The sequence below is a fragment of the Lontra canadensis genome, unplaced genomic scaffold (genome assembly GCF_010015895.1).
Source record: "Lontra canadensis isolate GAN:19392208 unplaced genomic scaffold, GSC_riverotter_1.0 scaffold10, whole genome shotgun sequence".
NCBI classification, from domain to species: Eukaryota; Metazoa; Chordata; class Mammalia; order Carnivora; family Mustelidae; genus Lontra; species Lontra canadensis.
Window position 1 is genome coordinate 19,970,878 of NW_022631004.1, and position 22,360 is coordinate 19,993,237.

At 44.0% G+C, this 22,360-nt stretch overlaps 1 long non-coding RNA gene across 2 annotated transcripts; it reads left to right on the plus strand.

Moving 5' to 3' along the window:
• The first annotated feature begins 8,499 nt into the window (after window positions 1–8,499).
• Window positions 8,500–21,522, plus strand: LOC116866654. Of its 2 annotated transcripts, none has more exons than XR_004382445.1 (3): window positions 8,500–8,652; window positions 16,530–16,689; window positions 21,480–21,522. It is a non-coding gene; the product is annotated as an uncharacterized LOC116866654 (long non-coding RNA). The 2 variants fall into 2 exon arrangements; XR_004382444.1 differs by lacking the exon at window positions 8,500–8,652 and adding an exon at window positions 15,520–15,793.
• The last annotated feature ends 838 nt before the right edge of the window (window positions 21,523–22,360 follow it).

Here is a 22,360-nt window from a genome sequence, read left to right on the forward strand (position 1 = left end):
GAATGGGAAGGATGTGAGGACTAGCTGGCCACAGGGACCCAGGGGCAACACCCCCACTGGTGGTACAGGATCCTTTGCTAGGATGAACCTGAGAATTTTGGCTGTGGGAAGTATCGTGGGCCTCCATTCCACTACCCCTTCTCCCAGCCTTTGCCCAGGCAGAGGAGGGTTCAAGATCCATGTGTCTGGGTCCTTCCCAATGCACAATGCTTCCCATGGAGTCTTGAAGAGCTCATGGGCTCCCTTCACATTTCTTTTTACTTAAGAAAGTAAATGTCTTGGGTCTATTTCCACAGTGGTCAGGCACTAATAATTATAGAAGATGAACTTGCAGAAACTTGGCTGTTGTGGCCTGAGGACCCTGGGGTGGAGTAAGGCACTTGCGACTTTACATAGGAAACAAAAACAAATCTTTAGTTTGCAGAATCTGGGTAGGGACTGGAACAAATAGATCCCAGGGCTGGAAACAGGGCTGGAGGCGGGGTTACCTGGATTCCCCATTCCAAAACAGGGGCCTCTGTCCCCTTGCAGGTGAGAGCTGGGGAGGCAACAAATCAATGACACCTGGACGGCACCTGTCCAACCTGAGCAGATGCTGTCTGCCAGGACCCCCCTCCAGGGCGTGCATTCAGCCAGCACCACCATTCAACTGGGACCCAGAAAAATCCCTTAAATTTGCAGACTTGGAGGAAGGTAGCCAGGCAACGGAATTGCGGAAAACATCCTCTCAGTCGGTCGCATGAACTTTATTGTAGATCAGGAAGTTATCTAACAGCTGCCAAAACCCTCCTGACTCCACTGCTCCAAATGTTGACGGTTTCTCACACCTCACTATTGGGTACTGAGTCTGCTGCCTTGAGGGTTATTCAGATTTCCCATTCCCTTTCAGATTCGATCTACCCCCACCAGCCTGGATGCATTTGGAGATGATTTCCTTTTTTTTTTTTTTTTTTGCATTCAGAGGCCATGTGGCTCCCATACTTACCTGGGCTGGCAGTTTCCCCACCCACCCTCCTTAAGGGGAATTCCAAATCTTTTGAGGAGGGAAAGCCGGGTTGAGAAAGGGTCAGAAAAAGGAAGCTGAGCCTGAAGTCCAAGCATACATTATTATATTCTCCTCCGGGTGCCTTTGAATCATTTCAGGAAAAAAAAAAAAAAAAGTACAGCACAAGAAGTAATTTTAATGGGCAAACTCCCTTCCTTTCGCTAATTCCCAGTTCTGAGTCAGGTTCATGAACAAGAACCTAGCCTTCTGTGGCCTTGTTCTCCCATAGGGTCTGGTAAAGGTATTGAGCACACAGTAGGAGCTCAGACAAGAGATCCTGGTTGACAAAACGGATGCTTGGAAGGCGGCAATTATTTAAGAGCAAGTCTAAGTAAAAGCGCGCCTGTGCCCATTCCATTAATTTCAGGCTCACATACAAGATTACCTCGAGGATCTGCTCTTACATCTCAACCCAGGGCCCCAACACAAGCCGTTTTCCCCTGGATACCTCTAATCTTGCCATCGAGAGAGCCCTCTCCAGCGGTCCCATTTGCAGACACGCATCTCTGTGACCTCTGCCTGCTCCTTTCCTCACCCTCGAGGGTCAAGGTGAGCTGAGCCCACATGACTGAGTCAGACTCAATCCAGATGACCAGGAGCAGAGACCTTTCTGGAGGTCAGAGCACAGAAAGGCCATTCCTCGTGCATCCAGTAAATTTACTCTGGGTAAAGTGGGGCCCTGGGCCGTGTCCGAGTCCCTGCGACCACGGGTGGGACTGCAAATGCCGAGGCGGGCGCTCTGGTTCCCCGCTTCACGCAAGCCTGGGTCATTCCGAGCCCCTAGGAATCCCCTTCTCTGGTCGGCGGAGAGCTGATGTGGACGTGCTCGAGCACTAGGGCTTGACTACGACTCTTCTGAGGGGTCCTGATGTCATCCAGCCCGGCGTCATCATCGGCCACGGACGTTGCTGTTCCCTCCCTGCGTTAAATTGCCCGTTGCCTTTGGTAATTATCCGTAAGCGCAGAAAGCGGGCGCGTGGCGCGCACCCCGGAAGCGCTTCCCGAGACCCGGAAGCAGCGGGAGCTCGGGCGCTGCTCTGCCCGCGTGGGAGCCCTCCTCGTCCCGCCCACCTTTGAGGGACCCCAGCTTGCGAAGCCTCGCGTCGCGCGACGGCGGGTCCCGGGTTCGCGTCACCCTCCTGCCACGCGGTGGGGAATTTCCCGCCTCTGGGTGTCTCACTGTGGGCGCGCCCGGGGCCTCCCGGTTCCCGGAGGATCCCCGGGTGTGCTTAGGTCCCTCGTTTAAGGTCGCCGTTGTGTCCGGCCGCGGGAGGAGGGAGGCGCAGAGGAGGAGGAATTTACAATCGGCGCCTGAGTGACTCGTAAGCTCCCGAAAGATCAGAGTGTAAATTTACCGGGCACCTTCCGTTGTGATTCACAATTCTGCAAGTCCTAAAAGGCCCACCCCTGCAGCGTCCCGCTTTGTTGGCCTCGCCCCAGCGAGCCGCGGTGGGCGCGAACGCGGGGAGGGCGGGAGGCCCCCCGGGCGCGCCCCGCTGCTCTCGGGGGAGCCGGGCTCGCGGGCGCCGGGCGGGCCCCGTGACCCGCCGTCGTAAGAATGCTTCAGATCCAACCTGGGCTCGTTTCCGTGACGCAGGAAACATCTGGGGGTTTGCGCCGGGCGTTTGGGAAACTACTTACTTCCGAGCTTGGCGCGAAGGTGTTCTAGGATCCAGACAAACGCGGGCCTGAACGGGGGACGAGGCCAGGTCGGGGTGGCAGCCCTGCCAGCTGCCGGAGTGCACGCTGGGGAGCGAATCGGTGGCGAGCACTTGGGTGAAGGACGAATTAAATACTTAGGGCCCGGTCTGCCCGTTCTGGCCTCATTGTTTTAATGTCTGTAGTACTTAGGCACAGTTTGAGAAAGAATAATGTCTTTACTTTCAGAAAAAACATCAAAGACCAGGGGCTGCTCAATATGGAGCACATATGGTAGTCTCCGAAGGCCTTGCCTGCCAAAACATGTTTCTCAGTATTTTTTCTCCTTTCCTTTTTCGATCCCACCACCCCCATCTTTTTTTTTTTTTTTTTTTTTTCTCCCCCAAAGGGGGGGGGCCGCGGGGGCGGGGTACCTAGGACGTGTAGCGTTTGCAGGAGGCAGTTGGCGGCTCTGCCGCGGCGATCAATGAAGCCTTTCAGGAACTGAATGTAGCCCAGGACGGGAACCTTGAAGATGGGCCGGCCGGCTGCAGGAGCAGGCTGGGGAGGCCTTGACTCGCCCAGGACCCAGAGCCGGCAGTGCAGAGTGAGACCTTATCAGATTCAGAGGCTGTAGGTCGCTTTTGGCATTATATCTGAAAAAGCACGTTTTCTTGTTAGTGCTTCCTTAATGAGGTCAAGTTACACTGGCTGCATCCCCAGGCCTTAGTACAGTGCTCAAATAGGGGGCACTTAAATATTTATTGAACGAATGTTAAATGTACTAAGTGAAGGCAATAGCCTGCAAACTACTTTTTTTTTTTAACTTCAGTCTAAGCAAGAGTTAGTTGCAAAGTTCCTCTTCTTTAACTTGCTGCTATTACTACTACTACTACTGCTGCTGCTGCTACTATGTCTACTATGTAGACCACTATCCCAGGTTTTTTCTTATTTATTTAGCAGAGAGAGGCAGGAAACAGCTGGCTGAAAGATTAGGCAGTTTGCTTCAGGAATTTCTCGAGAAGAAATCTCAGAATGTCAGGGTCATTCGTCTGATCTAGTTCAACTTCTGAATATCTCTGAAGATGAACTGAGACCCAGAAAGGTAGTTACTTGTTCAGGGCACACAGCTGGGAGGGAGCTGGGAAAGAGCCCTCTTTCCTTGCCTAGTGCCTGCAGGACTCACTACCTCACATTACCCTCAGGGAAGGACAAGCTGGATAATTTCTTCTCTTTTAGTTTCTCCTATTAAATGGATTCCTATCATCACCTCTGAAAAATGATATTCTCCTTCTGCAAATTTACATGTAGGGTAAGTATTAAAAGCAGGGGTAAATTCTTGGGGCTCCCATTTAAAAGAAGAAGCATGCTGTTGCCAGAAGTTCAGCTTTTTCTAATGCAATATTAATGATGGTGGGGGAAGGAAATACATCGCACATGGAGCTGATTAAACATGAATCTTATCGTATCTTCCAGTGTTCTGATGCCTTATACGACTTATACAGAGAGAGCAGTGGGCAAATTACCTGACAAGTAGTTCAAAAATCTGGACTTTAGATTTGGCTTTACCATCAACCTGCTGCATATCTTGACCAGTCAATCAATTTTGCTGGATCTGTTTTTCTCTCTCTGTCATGTATGTGTATGCATATGTATATATACACACACACACACACTCACACGTGTATGTGTGTATTATGTGTCAATAATATATACACATATATATTAATTTTAATCTAGGTGATCTGTTCATAAATCCAATTCTTGTATCTCTGATGTATCAACATACAGTGAACAACTTACCCATTCCAGATGGAAAAACAAGAGTCAACACTAGAACCCTTCTTATTCTTGTATTAGTACTGAGTGAATATTAAACTGGCAAAGTGCTTTAGAGATGCTTCTGCCCCTTCATTCTGGAGCTGAGAGCCGATTTCCCCATGCTGATATTGTACAGCTGGAGAGCTCAAGTTAGCTTCCTGCTCAGGAAGAGAGTTCCTACTTCCTGAAGAAAGTTACTGCAAATGGGGGGGGGGGGTTGTCCACCAGTCTCCATGACAGGTTTAAATGAGCATGGATCAATTAGGTTCTTTAAAATTTTTTTTTAAGATTTTTAAAAATTTCTTATTTTTAAGCAATCTCTGCTCCCAAAGTGGGGCTCACACTCACAACCCTGAGATCAAGAGTTGCTTGCTCTCAGCATGCTCTGCTGACTGAGCCATCCAGCTCTGCTGCTGGCCACCTTCTAGCGTGGGTCAATTCTTTAGGATGCTTCCTTCTACGAGGCATTTATCCACATTCCTTGCCCCCACTTTCTCATTCAAACCAGGAATAACTTAGCTAGAACGTAATAGTTTTGGGTTCAGGACAGTGAATTTAAAGCAGAACTGGAAGTCAGTACCATTTTACTTGGGCAGTGGTTCTTTAAGTTGATCAGCTCTGTTGCAGGAGACTTTGAGCTCTCAAGGCCCGTTGGGACAAAGGTTAGGGTTACTCTAATGAGGAGTATAGGAGCTGGTCTTAACTTGTTTTTAGAGTCTCAGATCCAACATAACCCTAGTCAAATTTAATAAGCAAAATAATAGAATAAGGCCAATGTTTATATTTATATTCAACTGATCCTTTCCCCTCACAGAACAAACTCCCAAATTATCAATGTCTGGGGTGAGTTGCAGGAGGAGCTAACAAATTATCCAACATTAAGAATAAGACAATGAAAGTGTTCTTGCTTGTTTGGGGAGAGCACCTTCTTGATGATAAAATGACTTGGGGACTGTCTGCCACATTGAAAAATCAAGTCTAGGGCACTTTCTCCCTCCTGTCCGCCTGGCCCTGGTTGACCTTGACTAGCCTGATGCTGCCTGGTTGGAATCCAGCGTGTTTCAAGGAGCAGTTGTGATGTGTTTTCCCTGGGTATGGAGTGAGACAGGAAGCTTCTCTGCACTGAAACTGACTTTTTCTCTATCACCTTCCTGCTTAGGACCTTGATGCCTTGGGGGCTAAAAGAACCCCACATAGCACCAGGTTTGAGGGAATCTCCCTGAGCAGGGACTTGGGCGTGTGGAATTGGTCTGCCCAGCCCAGACAGTCACTCTAGGATGTTGTCCTAGGCATGCAGAGAAAGGATAGAGCTGAAAATTCAGCCAACTGGAAGTTGGCATGTTGCCTCTTGTGTTTAAACCTGGCTGATAGGGACACCTGGGTAGCTCAGATGGTTAAGCCTCTGCCTTCAGCTGGGGGTGTGATTCCAGGGTTCTGGGATTGAGTCTCACATTGGACTCCTTGCTCGGCTTCTCCTTCTGCCTGCTGCACTCCCTGCTTGTGCCCTCTCTATGAAAAATAAAAAAATAAATGAATAAAATATTTAATTAATAAATCTGGCTGGTAATGTAAATTGTTCTTTGTGGCTATAGCTGTGCAGTATTATAGGAAGAGATCCTCTTAACATCATCCTCAGGATCCTGCTTTGGGCCTTTGCTTATATGAAAACCTCTCCCTGAGCAATAATCATAATACTGACTTCCTGAGGTCATGATGGAGATTAAATGAGAAAATCTACTAAAAGTGCTTTCCCTGGTGCCAGATATATAGCAAGTATCAGTGCATTTTAGCAATTATTATTAACCATTCTATGATTTCATTTGGTGGTAAGGACATATTTGTCTACAATTCAGACCTTCTCTGGGCTTGCTAGACCTGAATATCCAAGCCTGTACTGGAGGTCATTTACATGTAGATGGACTTCGATTTGTAAGACCCACTATGCTCAAAACAGATTGGATTTCTAGTTCCTGCTGCGCACTCAGAGTCTGTTCTCCTAGTCTCCGTGACCACACCACTACCAGTCAGAAGCTCAGGCCAGCGACCTGGGAACTGTCACCAGGTGCTCCTGAATAGCTCAAATCCACACAGGACCTCCTGCCTAGTAATGACAAACAGCAAGTTTTGCCTGTTATCATTCCATCATTTCCCCTACATTATACTCTCCAGTCTGTCCTCACAGCAGCGGGAGTGATCTTTATGCAATGCAATTTGGTCATGTCATTGCTCTACTTTAAATCTTTTATGCATTCCCCATAGACAGCAGGAAAACCCAAATGCTGAGTGTATAATGCTCGTTATAGCCTCCTTTCTCACCACTTTCCCTTCACACCTGCGAAGCCCTGGGTCTATTGAACTACACTGAGTTTCTTTGTGGGTTTTTTTGTTTTGTTTTTTTTTTGTTTTGTTTTGTTTTGCCTTCATGCTTTGCACATGTTGTGTTTTGCCTGGTACCCAGCTCCCTCCTTCATCAGACTCCTGCTGCTTGCCCTTCAAGATTCACCCTGTGTGTTCTCTTCTTTGAAGCCTTCACCAAGCCTCAGGCTGATTACAGAGTTTTTCTCCTGAGTCTTGCAGAGTTTTATAGGATTATAATTGCTTTCTCTTCTCCACTAGGTGTGAATTCCTTGAGGGCAGTGGAATAAATCTTTAATCTTTGTGGCCACAAGGCTTTCATGCCTGGCCCACAGTAGGTGTTTATCACATGTTTGCTGAATATGAGAATGACCCAGAATTAAAATAAATCACTGGTTCTGTAGCTTCATATCATCAAAATTGGGGCAAGTTATTTTTCTGAGCCTCAGCCTCAGATGGGGACTAAGAATATCCCCTAATATCGTGAGGATTAAATGAAAAGTGAATGCAAGTCTTCTGTAAACTGTGTAGTGCTGTACCTCAGTCGTTGTTATAAGTACAGACCCACATTTCCGATGCATGTATATGTTTTCATTCGTGCACTTAATGTGCACCTATTGTATGCATCCATATGTCTGTGTTTGTTTACCTGCATGGTTACATGGAAAAACATACAGTTTTGCAGAACCTTTACAAACAATTTCCAAACATACCTTTCTCTAGATTCTACCCTTTAAAAGACTTGCTCAATAGGTGGATAAATACTTGTGATAACTAGTCCAGGTTCTGGATAAAGCAGTTTGTAGCAGTGTCCTCCAATTAGCAGTCATTCTGTGGAATCATTATATCCAAACACACATACACAAACAGTGCAAATTTATAGAGCACTGAACGGGTAATTACAGCCCATTACTATTTTTACTACGGCTATTATTGTACCTTCCTACTCCAACGGTAACATTGAAACACTTTCCCGCCAGCTTTTCATTTTATTTTTACATGGGTCACTTGGAGCAGTGATGGATGGCGTTGATTTCCTCGTCTTGCATGTGAACAAACGGAGACACGGAAGATTCCTTTAACAACCTGCCCTCTTCCCAGTGTCGCAACCGGGTGGAGATCAGAACCCTCAGATGCCCTTTCTCCTGTCTTCTTTATTTTTCCCCGGGTCGGCATAGGAAGTTTGCACAGAATAAGTGATTGCTGCAAACGAGCCAGAGCTGACCAAGGTGTAAACTGAGCCGTGCTTATGTCTAATGCTTTGAGTTGCCACAGATATTTCTGTACATTGGACCGGCCTTAAGTGTGGAATCCGCGATTCTCCCATCAGTTCCCGGCAGGGTAATTGCCTCTCCTTCCGCAGCGCGCAGTTGCCAGCTGCCCGGCTGCCCCGGGGGCTTTGAAGTGCAGAGCGCCCCAGGGCTTGCTAAACACGGCCCGGGCCCGCGGTGCAGAGGAGCGCGGCGGGTCTTCTTCGACCTCCGCCGCCTGCCGATTCCATTCTTCTTTAAAAAGCCAGATGGCGCCAACTCTCAACCCCTGCGAGAGCCGGCGGATCCTCCGGCCCGCGCCGAGTGGGGAGGAGAGATGGAGGAAGAGCCCGGCCCCAGACGGGCGCTTTCGCTCTGCGCCCTCCGCTCTGCAGAAAGGAACATGTGCTTTTCTCTTCTCCGTGCGCCTCGCAGGATGACGGCAAGCCCAAAGGGAAACGAGGTGTCCTGTGTGCCACATGGAGCTTGGGGAACGGAAATAATTAAAGCCAAGAGGTTTCCTGGCTCCTCACGGTGTTTACGGTGGGTTTTGATTTGGGGAAGGAGAGCGAGGAGAGGTTAAGGCCGGTTCCAATCTGCCAGCATCCTGTATCTGTCTGTGCGGCAGATGACGCGTGGGGCCGGGAGGGCTCTCGCGCCTGGGTGTGCGCAGAGCCGTGGGTGCAGGAGCAGGTCTCGGGGGGTCGTGTGTGATGGCCTACCTACTCCTATAACAGAGTAGGTGCGTGTTTATTAAAAAAAAAAGAAGAAGAAGAAAGAAAGAAAGAAAGAAAGAAAGAAAGAAAGAAAGAAAGAAAGAAAGAAGGTAGAAATCCTCCCAGCTGTGAACAGAGGGCTTCGAGGTTCCCTCCTGTGACAGCTGAGGGTCTGAATCTATTATGGAAGGCACACGTTTCAATTTTCAAACCCCATTTTTTATCCTTGAAATGTTTCCAGCCTTTGAACTACTGTTATTTAACAGGAAGAAGGGAGAAACTCCATTATATGAGCATATCGATTTACTTGATCTAAACCAAACGTCACTGAATAAAAGATGTTTGTTTAAACTTACAAAATAACTATTAATCTGGTAACTGAAAATTTAGCCATAGCATGTGCTGCTGTTGCAAATCATCATTGAATTTGAAGATGAATTCAGTAAAAGTAAGGGGTTTTGTTGTTGTTGTTGTTGTTTAATTCCCTGGAGCACTGAGAGTAGAGTTGGTATTATGGCCTATAGCAATTTTAAGATTTTAATTGAAGTGACAGTAACATCCATACAAACACATAGAGCACTCAGCAACATCAGTAATGATGACAGTGTGCTATTAATGCTGCTTTTTATATGGTGCTGGTGGTGTGTTTATTGCTCCGTGGTAGTGTTTCTTAAACTGCAGGTTGCCAACCATTAGTAACCCATGAAATCGACCCTCTGGGATTGGAGCAGTATTTTTTTTTTTTTAATGAAATAGAAAATAATGAAAAATATCAGAAGGATGTAAGAATAAATGCTCTTTCACAAGTCTTTTTTTTTTTTTTCCCCTCCCCATTTTTGTATGCATCTGTACTGGATCATAGGGTAAAACGTCTTTCTTATCATGGTTTACATTTGAAAAGGAGTCTGAAGGGCACCTGGGTGACTCAGTGAGTTAAGCCTTAGCCTTTGGCTGAGTTCATGATCTCAGGATCCTGGGATCCAGCCCCTCATCAGGCTTTCTGTTCAGCGTGGAGGCGGAGGGAGGGCCTACTTCCCCCTCTCTCTTTGCCTGCCTCTCTGCCTACTTGTACTCTCTCTCTCTCTCCTTGTCAAATAAATAAATAAAATTTAAAAAAAAAAAGAAAAGAAAAGAAAAGGAGTTTGAAAGCTGTGGTTTTTAATTAAAAATTTATTTTATTTTATTTTTAAAATAATCTCTAAACCCAATGTGGAGCTGAACTCACAACTGGGCAATCAAGAGTCACACGCTGTACTTGACTGAGCCATCACCTCGCCGCAAACCCCCCACCCCATGGGTATTCAGTTTTAAAATCTCATCATGGTGGGTTCTTTTCTGATTTTGAAGGTTACACTGGATAAAAGAGATCTCAGGCTTAGGGCCCCAGGGAAAAGACCAGCAAGAAAGAAAGACAGGGGGCCCCGGCCTCAGAAAGGAAGATTATTACAGGAACCCTGGAGCAAAGACCAAACAAAGCATTAGCCTCCTTATTCTAACCGGGTGTGGGAGGATGGTCCATCTCTCCTACCGGAGGGGTGACTGGAGTCACATACTTAGGTAAGGGGACACATTATCTTAACAGGAGCAGGTAGAATAATCTTGAACCATGAGAATCGAGTTAGGAGCTCAATGATTAATCTTGGTGGGGAGGGGTAAGTGTCCTTCGATTTCTTCCCAGTCTCAGTGTTGAAGAGGAGCAGGTACTACTTACTGTCCCTGGTTTAGGGCGCAGATTGAACCATATTGACTAGAAGCCAGGTCATGTTGTGTTTAAAGGCAATGGCTCTCTTTGGCTCTTTCTCCTAGCTCCTGGTAAGTGGACCTACTAGGTTCAGCCTGCCCTAAGGGATGACCTTTAAGGGTTGACATCCCTTTCTCACTCCAAATACCAGGGCTAGTTAGCTGAGCCAAGATCCAGCTTGGGTGTGGCCTTCCTATTCTCTATTCACCTGGAAACCTGCTTATCATGGCTTTTGGTTCCATCATCCATGGTCAGCCAGAGGGAAAGGAGATGTTGGTTTGGACTTCAGAGTAGATGGATCTACCACAGGCTCCATGCAGCTTGACTAGAGCTCTGTGCTGAGACATATGCCATTTTTGCCTCTAGTAATCAAGCAGCCATTGTTTTCCAATTGTTGTTGTTTCAGAAATGTCTGAATGTACCTTAGCAGTTGTTCTCAAACCTTAGCATGCATCGGAGTCACCTGGGAGGCTTGTTAAACCACCCATGGCTGGGTGCCACACCTAGTTTTCTTTACCAGGTCTAGGGTGGGGCTTGAGAATTTGCCTTTCTAGCAAGTTCACAAGTGATGCTGCTGCTGCCCCAGGACCAGACCCTGAGAACCACTGCTCCATGAAATTCTGAGAAGGGTGTGGAGTAGAAAGGTGACCAGCAGGGCAAGATGAAAACACTCCTGAGTTTTGGACCCTAATGGCATCTTAATTCCATGAACCCCACACCGTACCACAAGCCAATCCCCCAACACCCAAGGCTGCCAGGGGATCCGATCCAGAGGAGGCTGATGCCAGCAACAATGCCAACTCTCAGTAGTTAGTTTGGGGATGCTACACCTTGAGGAGGACTCAGGAGAGTACGGGTTCAAGGAACCTTATTCTTGGACAGACCACGAAGTAAAGTGATTCAGTGTAGAGTCCCTGTAGGACTGCTAGTTACTGCCTACGCAATTGCCTCTCCGAAGTTTCTCTACCTCCTTGTAATACGGGGCCTAGGAGTGTAAAATCCAATTTCTAGTCACCTTTGCAGCTAGAATTCAAGGTTATGAAAATGAAATGCAATCACATAGGATTAAAAGGCCAAAAAGACAAGCACGCTCTCTTCCTTTAGCTTGTGGGTGCACAAGAAGACTCTGGAAGGCATGAGTGTGGTCAGTGGCTGCATTCCATGGTCCACTGTCTAGTCACCAGCCTTGTGGTTATGGGGGCTCTGACGGCTTCCCCCGACTCTATTCCTCCAACCCTTCCACTCGATAACTTGCATTAAATCCCTCTGAGCTCGGAAGATCTAGATTGTCTGCTGTTTCCTGTATTAAACCCTGACTGATCCAGGGAATGAGGTTGTTTGGGAGCTTTGTACCCGAGGTCGGGATTAGTGTGGGCAGAGAGGGTAGTAGAGACCCTGCAGGTGGTGAGATGACTGTCCTCAGCTGGTGGCAACTTGGGTGCGCCGAGCCAGATCCCAGCGAGCCTGCCTGCCATCCAGAAATCGGGAGGGCTAAGAGATGAGCATGCTGAATCACTGTCATCTTGTTCTGCCTCTCGCAGGAAAGCCTCACTTCTGCTGGCACCCCCTTCTGATTTTCACAGCAAAGCAGGAAAAACAGCAATTTTTGGAGCATCCAGGCAAACATTTTTACTAAGGCTCAATGACTATTTGCTCTGCCCATTTTGATATTTGATTTTCACTGTCCTGTGCTATGGGCTCATATCTGGGCGCTCACTCCATGATGAGGTTATCACCGGTTTAACGGAAGATAGTGACTTTTCTATTTCCAGCCTGAGAATGAATGATGAGTTACTTTGGCAAGTCAGCTTCACTCAGTGTGATCTAGGACTTGAGTGGATGTTGCAAATTTCTGCTACAGCCCAGGGAGTAGGGCTGTCCCCTCTGCCTACCTTGTTGCCTAAACCCTAGCTTAGGGCCTTGCACCTGCAGGAGCTGATTCATTGACTCATCAATTCTTCCGGAGCAGGGATGACACCAAACATATGTCACTTAATTAATTTTTGTCCAGAAGGAACTGATTGCTCTGGTCACTGTGTCCTTGTTCACAAACGCATGGTACTGCCCCCTGCAGGAGGCACGCACATCCCCACTCTGGCTTGCAGCGGTGGTCACGTGAGATTGGCCATGACCAATGATGTCTGAGTGGAAATGACTGTCTTTGGTCCGCATGTCAGCAATGACGCTGATACATACAGGTGATTTCAGCCTGAGGCCCCTGAGCAAAGAAAGTGGAGCAGGGCTGTCAGAATCCAGAGTGGACATGTTGCTAAAACTTGTGTTTTTATATGAATTCTGGACTTGTTAATTTACTTCTGTGAAGTAAATTGAAGACATTCTAGAAGCCTAATAGATCACACATCTTGTCCTGGCCAGAGTTTGGTCCCAAAGGCCAGGGCACCAATCAAATCGCCCTTCCTCCCTCACAGGGACTGGAGGGGATGCTCCAAAGGAAAACTTTAGGCAAGGGAACTAGAGGTTTCTGAAGGGATTTTGTTACTGTAGAATTTTATCACTCCACGTATCTAAAAGAATTTGCCAGAAATAGAAATACCAGGAGAGCCATAAAGATGTTAATTTTTATCTCATTTTTATTCTTGCATATTTGAAAGCCGGGGTGGGGGGGACATCCAAGTGACAGATCAAGGCATTGAAAGAAGTTCAGATAATGGTAATCCTAACGGTTACATTAAATAGAGGTGATTTATTAGCACATAGCTGCGATAGGAAAGCAACTCCATGGTAAATGAGAACCAAGGCTTGAAGGTTAGTAAGGCCGACTTTCTGTCAAGACATCCCTTGCTCCAAGGGCCTGGCTCATTGTTAATTGATGGCCTGTGGCTCCCAGCACAGTGCTCTGCTCTGGCTGCTGGGCCTGAGGGAAAACGACTTGTTTTGAAATACAGTGTTCTTAATGAAGCAGATCCCGACCCTGAAATTGCAAGAAAATCATCTGAAAGTGTGATGAAAAACTGGTCTATTGAAAATTCAGTGACCTTTCCAATGTTGATTTTAAAATAATAGATTTGTTTTATTTGACACTTTGGTAAATGCTGTAATAAAACACAACAAGGTCAAAGAAATTAGCCGGTGTGTTTTGTGCCCTGCAGCCTGAAATGTCTAAACTATATCCTTGCAAATGGGCATCACTATTAGTGAAATTTTGTTGCAAATTTTGGCATGGACTGTTTTGGAGTGTCAGACTTTAAGGCGCTATCACAGAATTGGCAAGATTCGAGGATTTTCTTTTTTTAACTGATTTAATAACATTTTTCTTTATTGTCCCCATAATCACCTGCTTTATGAACTGTGGCTGGAGCTGCTGTTGCAACTGGTAATTTTCTTAGAAGCCAAATGCATTTATATTTTTCCAACTTTTGATTTCCATCATTTCTGGGAATTGTTAGTAGATGGAATAAAAAAAGAATACATTATAAACAATTCAAAACACCAAAAACAAAATTCCTTGGACCTTTTACAGATACCACACATGCAAATAAATGTGGCTTTGCATTCCAATGACATTCAAGTGGGGATTACATTTTCCTCATTAACCTCTTTCTTAACCAAACAGTATTGTTTTTCAAGCCTGTTTTAAAGAAATCAAGTCTGACATCTTAAATTAATTCACACTGACTCCGTTCAAATGAAGAGGTAGACTGTCTTCTTTTGATCCTGGTCCTTTGTGCAGTTCTCGTTGAACTGTACCAAAGCAGCCAATTAGTTTAGGATGAAATCCGGAGATAGTGTTGCTTGCAAAACCAAAACATTCGAAGTACTAGGTGTGGTTTTTACTGCATTTCTATGGAAGGAGTGGAAGGAGTAAACGACGATGTACACCTGAGGTCTGAACGTGTCTGCTTTCCTGAGGCAAACCATTTGTAAAATGAATGTACTTACTTCTAATTGAAAGAATACCCAATCTGTTTTCCATCAGTCATAACCAGTAATTCCTCTGCTAATATGTGAACCTTAATTTGAAGCAGTGGGACTCTTCTCTTTCCTCCAGGAAAGTCAACAGAGTTGTTTAGAGAGATTGCACAATTTTGGTAGGAGCAGAAATGTAACTGGATTGTTTTCTAAACTTCTGTAAACACTGGTGCATGAATATGCAATTTGTGGGGTATACATTGTTTCCAGCGTCGATATTGGAGCATGGGTGATGAAATATGTGTGTGTGCGTGTTAGGTGTCATCTATCTCAGTAAAATGGAAGAGACTTGAAAGTAACTCTTGGAGTTAAACCCACCAATTTCAGGATATCCTGCGTCAGTTGCGTTCACTCCGCTGTTAGCTCTGTCTCCTTTTGGCAGGCATTCTGTTTCATTCCACCATCTTCTCATGAATTGTTTTTAGATTTCTATAATCCTGGCTAGAGATGTCATGAGTTAGAATTGGAGAGGGAACGAACACTAGTTTTCTTAGCGTCCACGGTCCCGAAACGCGCTCGTTAACGTTACTCGACATCTTTTCTACATGTGCCTTTCTTTAGAAAGTGGAAAAATACGTTATTGAGAATTTGTCAGATGAAACTATATTGCCAAACATTTGCAAAACTGAATTATTGACGAAATGCATGTGATTTCAAAGGGGCCTGCTTAATTGAAAGCAGTTGCGGTGTTTCAGCATGAGAATGTGGCTTATCCTTTCTGTTGTCTATCTGTCTTTAGATTGCTATAGAACATACCTCTGGACCTTCACTGTCCCCAGATAGCCGTTTCTACACAGCTAACTCAGAACAGATTAGAGCTAGAGTTTTAGGACACCCTATGGCTTTTATTTCTTGAGCAAGCATTAAGGAAAATCGCATCCTCATGTTCTCCCATGGTCACCTCTAATTCCGGGAACGCTGAATTCCCGCGCATGTCCAGAGTGCCAGGCACAGTCTACCAAGTTGCACAATCAGGCTTGTCCACTCCCCACGTGTGCGGTCATTGCCAGGATGCAGCTGTGCCATCGGTAGGACCTCTGAGGAGATGCTCGCTCAAGTCACGCAGCCTCGGGGCTGATTTGTTGCTCACTCTTAAAGTCCCAGTTTGGCTGACATTTAGCCTACCTCTGAGAATGACACTAAAATCAGCTCTGCCATTAACGAGAAACAAAGCTATTTCCATGGTGAAAGAATAGTCCGCTTCATGGAAAATTGCACTTGCACACTCGGGGATCCTAATTAACAATTAGAATTGAAAATGTGAAAAAGCCCAAATGCGCACTGTGTGTGATGTGTGGTAAGGGGAGATTTTTCAAAAACCTAATGTATTTGACATCTCAATTGTCTTTTGACTAACCGAGAATTGGCATCTTGAAAACTGACCAAAGGAGAAAAGAAATTGTGTTTCATTTTGTCATTTTAAGTATACTTTCTTTGTCAAGTGACTCCCTTAATTAATTAGGGAAACCATCAAGGGCAACGTAGTTAGTTCATCTTCATTTGCGATTTCAGAAAAGCTAATGGCCCAAACTGTCTTCTGAACTTTTCAAAGGACCTTTTGCTGTGGAACTTCATCTTGTTTAAAGATGTTAGAGCTGTGTTGAGATTAATATCAACAATTAGAAAGTAATATCATGGTTCTGGTTGTCATTATCCTGTTTAGACACGCTAGAACTAGATTGCCTGTGTTAAAATTTAATGGACTAGAGAAGAAAAGCATCCAGAATCTTAATGATGGGAGCTTCCACTCTCCAGGCATTTGCCAGATGTCTCAATTTCTAAACTCAGAACATCTGATAAATCCACAATTTGCCTCACTTAGGGTTCTCAGTCCTTGCTGCACATTAGAATAATCCCAGAATTTAAAAAAAATAGGTAGATAGATAGATGGATAGATAAGCAGGCCCCACCCTTCTAATTAAAGCAGAATCTCTCAAGGTAGGCCCCCAGACTTCTTTTTTAAGTGCCTCCAAGTGATTTGAATTTGCAGCCAGGTTGAGAATCATAACCCACATGATAATTTCATCTTTCAGAAGGGAGAGGAAGTGATGAAGAGGATTAACACCCTGCTTCTAATTCTGGCCAACTCGGAGGCCTTGCATGGAAAATCAGAAGTGACAGGAATCCTGGAAGAGAGCCACCTGGCCATCAGAAAATTCCAGAGGGATGTGGTCACTGCCAGACACACACTTGGTTAGTTGCAGTTTTAAAATATCTCAGGAAATTATAAAAGCTTGACTTTGACTGCCCCATCTGAGATTCCAAAAAGAAGCAGGGGAGAGTCCTCAAAATAAAATTTGGATGCTGCTATTGTAAACGGTCCTAGACAGGGGGCGGGGGGGTGGGGGGAAGAAGAGAAAAAGGAAGGAGGTAGCCAAAAAGATTTAGTGTCTTCATGCAGGAAGCCGTCTGCTGAGAGCAGATATATTTTTAAATGGTATATGTAAAATGTGAAAGATGAGCTAGAAAAACAAGCATGGATGCAAAAACTCTGTCAGGAATATGTGAAAAAGTCAGAAAGATTAAATCCAGAAGGAGGATAACATTCTAGATGATGAAGAGGGCTGTTTGAAAAAAAGCAAGCAAGTGTAGAATCCATACAGGGCTGTGATGGTGTTAGGCGGAGGTTATGTCAACGGTGAAAAGACAAGGTGGCTACACCCTCAGACTCCATTTTACTCTTTAGATGAGGAAGGGCAGGACGAAGTTTGGGAAGCAGGAATTCAGAAATAAGATCACTTAGGAGCAAATGCTAGCTGTCCTAAATAAATTCAAACACTGGAAATAACAGACCAGAATGTTATCAGAATTTTCAAATGAAAAGGTTTTCATCTTTAAAAAATATGGGGAATGAAAAAAAAGAAAAGGAAAAAACATATGGAAAGTGAAAGAAGTACCTGAACGCTGTCCCACATTTTTAAAAAAGGTTTTATTTATTTATTTGACAGAGAGAAAGAGAGAGAAAGAGAGCGCGTGCATAAGCAGGGGGAACGGGAGGGGGAGAAGCAGGCTCCCCATGGAGCAAGGAGCCCCATGTGGGGCTTCATCCCAGTACCCTGGGATCATTTTCGGAGCCGAAGGCAGAGGCTTAAACCACTGAACCACTCATTTTTTCAAGAGGAAAATAGAAAAATTATTTGGATTATAGATGCAAAGTCCTGTTGATTCTTTAGTTCAAAAATTCTAGAATTTACTTTTACATGCAGCTTGAATGTAAGACTTGCCAAGTTAAATCCTACCCATAAAACTGAATGGGAAGAAATCAGAGAGGGAGACAAACCATGACAGACTCTTGACTCTGGGAAATAAACTGAGGATTGCAGAAGGAGACATGGGTGGAGGGGTGGGGCAGCTGGGTGACGGGCATTAAGGAGGGCACATGATGCGATGAGCACTGGGCGTTATATGCAACTAATGAATCGTTGAACACTACCTCAAAAACTAATGATGTACTATATGTTGGCTAATTGAATTTAAATTTTAAAAAATCCTACCTATGACATAGTTCCTGAAAAGACTAGACACAAGGCATGGTAAAATTTTAAATAATTTGAATTCAGAAGTTTGCAACCCTTCAGAGTTAGATAATAGTTAAATACACTTTTGAAATAGTTGGGTATTATAGTATAACAAACTATTCCAAAACTTAGTGGCTCCAAATAACTACTATTAACTCATTCACAATTCAGCTGTTTTCATGTATCCCTCTGGGTGGTTCTCCTGCTGGTTTTGTCTGGGATCACTCAGGTGGCTTCAGTCATGTATAGCTTAACTTGGGCTAGATGGCCCAGGATGGCCTTAGTCACATGTTTGTTGGCTGTTGCTGGCTGTCAGCTGAGCCACGTGTCTCCCTAGGAAGCGGGATGCTAATTTACATAGTGAGGGCAGCATTCTGAGAAACCCCCCTCCCCCAACACAGCAGAAGCTGCAAGATCAAGGCTGGAAGCCATATAACATCACTTTTGTCTCATTCTAATGGGTCAGAGCAAGTCACAAGGCCACTTCAGATCAATGGTCAGGGAAATAGGAAATACCTTTAGGCGAGAGGTACTGCAATTCATATACCCAATCTATCCCATCCTATGTCTCCTCACAAAAATGCTTCTATACATAAATATTTTAATTTCAGGGGATCCATGGATCCTTCCAACCCAAGTTAAGGGCCTTTAATCTATTCTAACCATTGCATATTTAAATAAGGAAATTAAAGCCCAAAAGTACTTGCCCGGAGTCCAACTGTTATTTCTGTAGTATTAGTATACACACCCGTAAGTGTGCTACTACGTATGTGTTGTAATACTAATCCTGTGCCGTTTTCATTATGCCAGTCTCTGATCACCTTATTATTACAGGGAATGGATTTCAGCAATGTTATAAATGGCCATTTGACTACGCAATCAGGATAATGTAAGTCAAATGTATGCAGGGAAATATGAATGTATTATTTAATTTGCATATTCTGTACATACATTCAGATAGAAAAGTAGGCCGGTTAAAATATATATGAGGACTAAATTATTTAGTTAATATGCAAACGGGCACAGTTTCCAGTTATTTCTAAATTATGGGCATTTCCTGAAGTCTGGCTCTCTTTTTACTGACAGGTACTCTCTATGCTTCAACTAACTCTTACTGAAAGTTGATTGCAATGGATGCTTTGTGATGAGCAAGCTTGTTTTCACTTTTTTAAAAATTTAATTTAATTTAATTCTTTTTCAGTGTTCCAAAATTCATCGTTTATGCATCACACCCAGTGCTCCATGCAATACATGCCCTCCTTACTACCCACCACCAGGCTCAGCCAAACCCCCACCCCCGCTCCCCTCCAAAACCCTCAGCTTGTTTTCACTTTTAAACCATCTACTTATAAGTCATTCATTAACAAGAACAACAAATCATCAATTCCACTGATTTTAACTTACATAAAAACCAGACACTGTTGCCATTTCAAGTTTTTGGTTTTTTTCCTCATAAGATAAAGTTAACTAAAGGAAAAGTGATGTGGTTTAGTTTAAATTATTGCCTTTTGTGGGGTGCCTGGGTTGCTCAGTGGGTTAAGCCTCTGCCTTCGGCTCAGGTCATGGTCTCAGGATCCTGGGATTGAGCCCCGCATCGGGCTCTCTGCTCGGCGGGGAGCCTGCTTCCATCTCTCTGCCTGCCTCTCTGTCTACTTGTGATCTTTCTCTCTGGCAAATAAATAAAATAAGTAATTGTCTTTTTGTTTGTTGTTGCCAGTATATGACTTTTCATGTGAGGGCTGCGGGTATTACTAATTTTTTTTATTATTTTTTTTTTGAATTTTCATCTATTTTTTATTTTTTTAATTTAATTTTATTTTTTCAGTGTTCCAAGATTCATTGTTTATGCACCACACCTAGTGCTCCACGCAATACATTTTTGAAAAATGATTAGTATCTATATATTCATTTACTTTAATTGTTTTAGTGAAATTGGCAAGTTTATCTGGTTCACATAGATGGGCAGAAACTAGTATAAATGTCCAACTTTCAGACTAATAAAAGTAAGTTTTTTCTTTCTATCATAAAAATGTTCAAATATGCAGAGAAATAGAAAAAAATAGTACAATGCATACTCACGACCCAATACCTTTAATCAGTAGTTATAATCATTTCGCCATCTTTGCTTTGTATGTTCTGCTGTTGTTGTTGGAATATTTTAAACACCCCAAACACATCTTTTTACATAACCAAATTCTAATATATCTGACTTAATAAATTAATATTAATTCCCTAGGATCATGTAATACCTGGTCCATATTTAAATTGGACATACAACAATTATTATGTCTTTGGTCTTTTTAACTGGAATAGTACACACATACCTTTTCACAGACTTTTGTTGACTTTTTTTTTTTAAAGATTTTATTTATTTGACAGACAGAGATCACAAGTAGGCAGAGAGGCAGGTGGCGGCAGGGGTGGGCAGGAAGCAGGCTCCCTGCTGAGGATAGAGCCGGATGCGGGGCCCCCCTAGATCCCAGGACCCCAAGATCATGACCTGAGCTAAAGGCAGAGGCTTAACCCACTGAGCCACCCAGGTGCCCCCAATGTTGACTTTTTGAAGGTCAGTTGTCTTATCGAATACCCCAGTTCTGGACTTTCGATTCTTTTGCTCTTCTATCTTCTGCCTATCCCTTAGATCTGAAGTCTCAGTGAGATTCAGGTTATACATTTTGAAGAATATTCCATAAGTGAGAGTGCCTGCTTCATAGTGCATGACATCAGCAGTACATTAAGCCTAGTTGCCCCACTGTTGGGGACATCAACTTTGATCATTGAGTTAATGTGATGGCAAACACAGCTCTTCTCACTAGGAAGATGCATTTTTCACTTTGTAAGTTAGCAAGTGTACCTGTGAGGTGGTAGTTTGGTTCCATGAAAACTTTAGTTCCCTAAAGTTAGGTTGTTCTTGTTGTTGTTTGTTTGTTTTAATTTAATTTTATTTTTTTTCAGTGTTCTAAGATTCATTGCTTATGCACCACACCCAGTGCTGTTTTTTAAAACAAAACTCATTGTGCTTTTAGTTTTTATAAAGAATTTTACCCAGTTTTTCAGAGTTTTCACTTAGTTGGGTATTTTCAACCTAAAATTATGAAATTCTCTGTTCATATCTTTGTCATCTTGGGTACCATTTTGGTTTACAATAGTTATGCACATCTGGGCTAGTAAATTGGGCATTAGTGGGTTACCAGGGCTATGTATTGTCATTCTCCTATTCACTCATTTTATTTTACGATCATTACATGCCAGGTTAGAAATGGAACTATGTAGTGTTATGGAAGTGAATGTCACGTTGCCATGAGTAAGGCAATGAGATCCCAGCAGCACCCACTGTACCAAGAAGCTGAGCATTGACTGAAGGTATGATGGCTACTAGACTCTTACCATGAACTAACTGTGCCTCACATCGAAATTGAAATATTGGTCCCTTGGAGTAACTTCTTTGTTTCCTATCTTAAGAAGGTCAGAAGACGGGAGTGAAAACATACCAGTAACCAAATATGGTGGTATCAAGCCTAATGAGGAATTAAAAAAAAAAAAATTTCTAAAATCTGTGTCTGTTCATTTTCCTTGTTTCATTGGTTTTGTTTCACCCTCATCTGTGAGTCATTTGCCTTTCGTCATCTTCCACAATGGCTTCTGCAAGAATATCAGTCTTGAAACGTACAACATGGCTCGCACCCACTTCAAACATTGTTTCAAATCTCATTTATTATTTCATACTGTGGTCTCACTAAAAGCCAACGTTCCTGAGACTGGGAAGCACATACCTTCGATTCCCAGGGTGAGAGGGGAAAGAGAGTGCAAGAGCAAGCCAGAGAGAGACTTAAAACTGTGAGAACCTCCCCAGCAGACATGGGAGGAAAACAAGAAAAATCAGAAGTCTTACAGGCAGCTGAAGTCTCCAGACACAAGAAAACTGGAAATTGCCCAAACCTAGACTTGGTAGAGTATAGAAATGTGATGAAGACCAGGAGTAGTATTTTCTCCAGTGAGAGGTTAATTACTTAAGGACCACATGCCCAGGATTATAAGGATTTGCCTGAGTAGCCCAGGGAATACTTATCTGCAGTAGAATTAGTAAAAGGGAGAGATGAGATGCTATGTGAGCCACCTCTGACATGAAACCATATTAAGAACTTGAAATTAACACTGGGAATAATCATATTAAATGGATAGCAGCAGATGAAAGTTATAATAAGTAGGAATTCTATTATTCTAATTAGCTTCAATTTTCAGATACTAAAATCCAAGTGTTTGGGGGAGCCAAATCCAGTCACTAGGGTTTAGCATCATTCCTTTACAGAAAAACAAAAACAAGTTCTCCATGTTATCCATCCATT